The sequence below is a fragment of the Lemur catta genome, chromosome 25 (genome assembly GCF_020740605.2).
Source record: "Lemur catta isolate mLemCat1 chromosome 25, mLemCat1.pri, whole genome shotgun sequence".
Lineage (NCBI taxonomy): Eukaryota > Metazoa > Chordata > Mammalia > Primates > Lemuridae > Lemur > Lemur catta.
In genome coordinates, this window is record NC_059152.1 from 2,328,990 (window position 1) to 2,334,414 (window position 5,425).

Genomic DNA, 5,425 nt, shown 5'->3' on the forward strand with positions numbered 1-5,425 from the left:
TGTTCTGGAAAGAGGCATTCTGTAATCATGGGACGAGTAAGTGGGCAGGGTGGTAAGAGAGCAGCATTGAGCAAAGCTGTGATGATTCAGGCTCGGGAAGCCAGGTCAACCCAAGACGGGCTTCCCCAGATGGGCACAGACGGCAAGTCCCCTGTGCAGGATCAGGAGTGGGACTGTGCCCTGGGGCATGCCCCAAGAGGCCCTTCTCTCGAGGCTGATCAGCCAACTATAGGTAACAACCCCAAGACAAAGGCCAGGTGCGGTGGCTCATGCCTGTAATCCTAGCACTCTGGGAGGCTGAGGTGGGAAGATCGCTTGAGGCCAGGAGTTAGAGACCAGTCTGGACAACATAGCAAGACCCTGTCTCTAAAAAAAATAAGAAAAGTTAGCCAGGCATGGTGGCACATACCTCTAAGTCCCAGCAACTCAGGAGGCTGAAGCAAGAGAATCTCTTGAGCCAGGAGTTCAAGGCTACAGTGAGCTATGATCACACCACTGCATTCCAGCCTGGGTGATAGAGTGAGACCTCATCTCTAAAAACAAGAAAAAAAAAAAGTTGCATACACACATTACAAGGAAATGGTTAATACACATTTTTCAAATAGTGGTTATTTCTGGGGGAATGGAGGGAAATACAACGAAGGAAGAAAACTCAGGGAGCTTCGAAGTTACTGGTATCATTCTATTTCTTAAGCTGGATGATGTGTACGTGACTATTTTATTACTGTTCTTTCAAAGGGTTATATACAAGGTACACATTCACATATTTCATAATAAAAGTTTCAAACACCAAACCAACAACAAAAAAACCCCAGATGCACGTGTGGCCTGGGCCTGTCTCTGTAGGCGGGAGCAACGTGGGGGACGGCCCCTGGCGTGTGGGCGGTCTGACCGCGCAGGTAATGGGCTCGTCTGCTGGAGGCTGGATCCGTGATCCACGTCACTGTCCCTGTCTGCTGGGTACTGTCCCTTTGATCAGATGTGTCTGCCTGCAGGGTAAACAGGGACCATGGCAGGGCAGGTGTCCTTGGTCCAGGGCAACTGTGTGTCTCTCCCCAGCATCACTGCTTTCTGAGCATCCTTAAAAGGGAAATAAATTGACAATCCTCCTCCAGCCCCCACACTGTGGCTTACCGAGGGTGTGTGCCCAGTGGGCTCTGAAGTCCACTAGCCGACAGTTTCTTTGACTCTCATCACTCATAGATCCTGGTTAAAAGCAAGGACAGAGCTGTTTCCTCTGGGAGATCACAGAGCTGGCCCTTCGACAAGTCCGGCATAGAGTTTTTTCAGAAAGTGAGGAAGGAGGAGAGCATTGGCCAGGTCCCTCCCAGATGACCTATGCCCTCTTTCCAGAGTCACACAAGGTAGTCAAATTGCCCAGGTCGTGAAGTCCCAGGAAGACCTGGGTGTGAAACTTGGCCCCACCTCTTGTTAGCTCTGTGTCTGTGAGTAAAATCCTTAACCTCTCTAGGTCCAGCTGCTCATCTATAAAATGCATAATAGTAGTACGTACCTATGAGGTCAATGTGAAGCTTTAGGAAGATAATACATGTTGAGCCCCTAGTCTGGCCCGTAGGAGGAGCTCAATAAATACTCGTTCAATGAATGTCCTCTGGCCAGGACTAGCCAGCCCAAAAAGAGCCCATGCTCTGAGCGCTCACGTGCTTGGGGTGGAATTGTGATGGTGACAAGGTGGCCATTCTACGGGGGTCAGTTGGCCGATGCTCAGACAGGGTGTGACCAGGTAGACTCACCTTGACGGGCTCACCGTGTTCCATGCTCTGATCCTCAGTGTTCTCACTCTCATAACTCAATTTTGTCCATCCATCCATCCATCCAGAAGGAATCAGTGGGGAACCAACTGGGAGACTGATATGAAAATCAAGGCAGCAATTTATTAATTTACCATGGGAAATCGCACTGCTTGGTAGGCTCGAATTTGGAATCTGCCGGGCAGGGCTGCTGTCCTTTTAGGAAAGGGGCTGGGAGCCAGCTGAGAATCTGAAGGCGCAGAGAGAGCAGGGAACCTGCATTTGGGGCACGGGCAAAAGCATCTCAGGGGCCAAAATGACCTTTTGCGTTGTGCCACCTACTGTCCCCTTCCGTCTGGCCTATCGGCAGGGCGGCCGCTTCTTAAGCAGGCTGTAAGTTCCCTTTGCCGCATCGGTCTTCTTATAGGGTCAAGATCAACCTTTGCTTTTGAAATCTGGCTCTGTATTTCACATCTTTGGAATTAGGAAGATTGACTAGGGCTTGGGGAGGAGTCCATCCTGCAGCCTGGAAACAACTTGCCCCGTTGTCCACTAGATGGTGTCCAATAGACACACACACCCGGGCACACGCATCTCTGGAAACGCAGAACACAGCGAGGCGTGATGCTGAGGAAGGAAACCCACGAGATCTAACCCACCTGGCGCGGTCGCTTGTTTCGTTTGCCGGCAGCATGCTCGAAGAAGAGATTCGGGAACCGGCAGGAGAGGAGGAAGACGCGCCTTTTACAATCCCTCTGGTTGCTCTGTGGAGAAGAAGGGGGAGCTGCAAGACAGTAGGCAGAGAGAATTGGGGGGGGTGTTGGAGCCATCTGATGAGAGGTGATGGGGGCCTGGACCAGGGCTGCTGCAGCTGGGGGAGAGGAGAAGATGGAGCTGGGAGGCAGGAAAGACAGGCCTTGGGGAGAGACTGGATGTAACACTCCTTGAATTTGCTAGTTTCAATCTTTTTTTTCGTTACAAGGTATAAGCTCCACCAGGGCAGAGATGTGGGCTTATCGGTGTTGATACTGCCAGGCCTGCAGAGTAGATAGTCAATATGCTTTCTGGATAATTATGAATAACATAGCTGACCTTTATTGAGTGCCGATGCCAGCCCTTCTAAGCACTTTACATGTAGTAATGTCTTTTATTACCCCCAAAATACTCATTTTGGGCCCCTGCTCAGACTAAAATCTCTGGGACAGATGGGCCTGGGCCAGTGTATTTGGAAAAACCTCCACAGGCAATCTTTTTCTTTTATTTTTTAATTTATTTTATTATTTTTTTTTTTAGAGATGGGATCTCACTGTATTGTCCAGGCTGGGGTTCAGTGGCTATTCATGGGCAAGATCCCACTACCGATCAGCACGGGAGTTTTGACCTGCTCTGTTTCCCCAGCCTGGGCCGGTCCACCCCTCCTTAGGCAACCTGGTGGTCCCCCACTCCCAGGAGGTCACCATGTTGGTGCTGAGCTTAGCGTGGGCACTAGATCGGCACGGCGCACTATAGCGCAGAGCTCCTGCACCTGAGGATCCTCCTGCCTCAGCCTCCGGAGTGGTTGGGACCAGAGGTGCGTGCCACCGCGCCCGGCTCCACAGGCCATCCCGAAACCCCTTCAGACGGCTGCGTGTGCTGTCTTTCTCTCCCCCCCTTTCTTTTTTGCAGACCACCTCCAGGCCCTGTGCAGTCTTTCTCCTTGTCCCTGTCCCTCCTGGGAATTGTGCACATCGTGGAGTCTGCCCTGGGCCCTCCCGCACGGAAGTCCTGCCCCCTGGGTGCCCTCCAGGGAGGCTGTCCTTGGTATCCTGGCTCCCTGCCCTCCTTGCCTGGACTCCGACCTCACCCCCACATGCAGGCCTCGGGGACAGCGAGCTGCGTGTCCCAGCCTTCCTCGTGCCGTCTTTTGCTGTTCGCCTTCGATGGCCCCAGCTTGAATCCTCTCCTTGCCCCATTTCAGCTGCAGCGTGTTCTCCCACCCGTGCTTGCAGCACACAAAGTCCAGACAGCAAAGAGGTACAAGGGCCTGGGCCCACAGGGGCCCGCACATATGGCCACGGGCAAATCCCTGGCTTTTGCTGTACCTTTCCCAACAAAAGTGCAAACCAAAATTGTATTGAGTTCGGTTCAATAACCATTCATTGAGCACCCATGATGCACTGGGCATTGTGCTAGGCCCTGGGGTTACCAAGGTGAATAAAACAATATAACACCCTTTCTGCAAGGCCAGGTCTGGTGGCTCACGCCCGTAATCCCAACACTTTGGGAGGCTGAGGTGGGAGGATGGCTTGAGGCCAGGAGTTCGAGACCAGTCTGAGTAACATAGTGAGATCTCATCTCTACAAAAAAAAAAAGCCTCAAAAAAAAAGGACACACCCAGGTCCCTCACCTCTGAAGGGGCAGCCACATGAGCAACCAGCTGTCAATGGCACCTGGTGGAGAATGGGTGCGGCATGCACAGGGGGAGGGAGATGTTGGGCTTTGAGCTTCTGGGGAATCCTATTGCCCCTTAAAACTCAGCTCAAATGCCGTCTCCTCCCACAGTACCTTAAAGCGCCCTGGGGCAGACCCTGGGGTTGGCGAAGAGCCCCAGCCCTGGGCTCCCGGGTCCCGGTGGCACTTACCCCACTATAAGGAGAGTGTGATTCCTGGTGTCACCCCTGGTCTGTGAGCAGCTTCAGGTGGGCCCCAGTTGTCTTCGTCTTCCCGTTCCCAGAAACCAGGGCCGGGCGCACGGTGGGTGCTGTGTCTTTGCGTGTTGACTGAACAAGAGGTACCGTGCAGGCGGAGTCTTGGGGAGCAGGGAGGGTCTAGCGGGCGAAGACGGTGGTGGGGACGCGACCGGGAAGAATGGCGGCAAAGGCACGAGGCCCAGGCTGCTCCTGCGCTCCCTCCCCTGGGACGCTCTGGGCATCTGAGCAGCAGGGACCCCCACTCTGCCTCCAGGAGGCCAAGCTTTGCAGGGACACCCTTCTCCTTCAGAGCCAGGTACACTTGCCCGGAGTCTACACCACAGTCCCCGGTCCCCTGTCCCCTGGTGCTAGGCATTTGCACGGCCTTGAAGGGAGGTGTGTGGAGGATCTAACACCCCTTTGCCCAGGGTGTCCCACCCTTTCTGTCCCTCCGCGGCAGCCATAGCTGAGCCTGTTGGTCTCTTCCCTGGGTGAACTTTAGAAGCACCAGGAGAGCTTTTTAAAAATATTGATGCTTTACTTAATTGCTCCGGGGTGGGGCTCAGGCATCGTTAATTTTTAAAGCTCCTCAGGTGACTCTATGCGCAGCCGGGTGGAGAAGCACTAGGCCAATCCAGCTATAAATGGGGAAGTCAGTGGGCTGTCCACAGACCCGGGTTAGAAATTTAACGTTGCCCTGCACCTCCTGGCATTGCACAGGGACCACCACGGGGGCCCGGGAGGGTCCGGTGGGGGTTGCTCCCACGTGGGCAACCGGACACAGCGCCGTGTGAGGGTCCAAGGCCCACAGGGTGCTGGCACAGCCTGTTTGTCCCCATGGAGGTTGTCATCAATTTCCAATTAGCTGAAGCTTGGCAGGCGGCTCCGGGCTCCAGACTCCAGCACACTAATGAAGGCGCAGCCCCTGCCGGAGACAGCGCTGAGCACGGATGGATGTCAAATTAGGTTATCCCTGCGGAGAGACATCCAGCCCTGGGTTCGGGG

The 5,425-nt window shown here is 54.0% G+C and overlaps 1 long non-coding RNA gene across 3 annotated transcripts; it reads right to left on the bottom strand.

Annotated features, from left to right (window-relative positions):
* Positions 1–561: 561 nt before the first annotated feature.
* Positions 562–4,964, bottom strand: LOC123627542. 3 transcript variants are annotated; one of them, XR_006731329.1, is made up of 5 exons: positions 4,373–4,964; positions 2,411–2,515; positions 1,755–1,869; positions 1,135–1,206; positions 562–989 (listed from the first exon to the last, which is right to left on the bottom strand). It is a non-coding gene; the product is annotated as an uncharacterized LOC123627542 (long non-coding RNA). The 3 variants fall into 3 exon arrangements; XR_006731330.1 differs by having other exon boundaries at positions 2,411–2,535; XR_006731328.1 differs by lacking the exons at positions 2,411–2,515; positions 4,373–4,964 and having other exon boundaries at positions 1,755–2,402.
* Between the last annotated feature and the right edge of the window lie 461 nt (positions 4,965–5,425).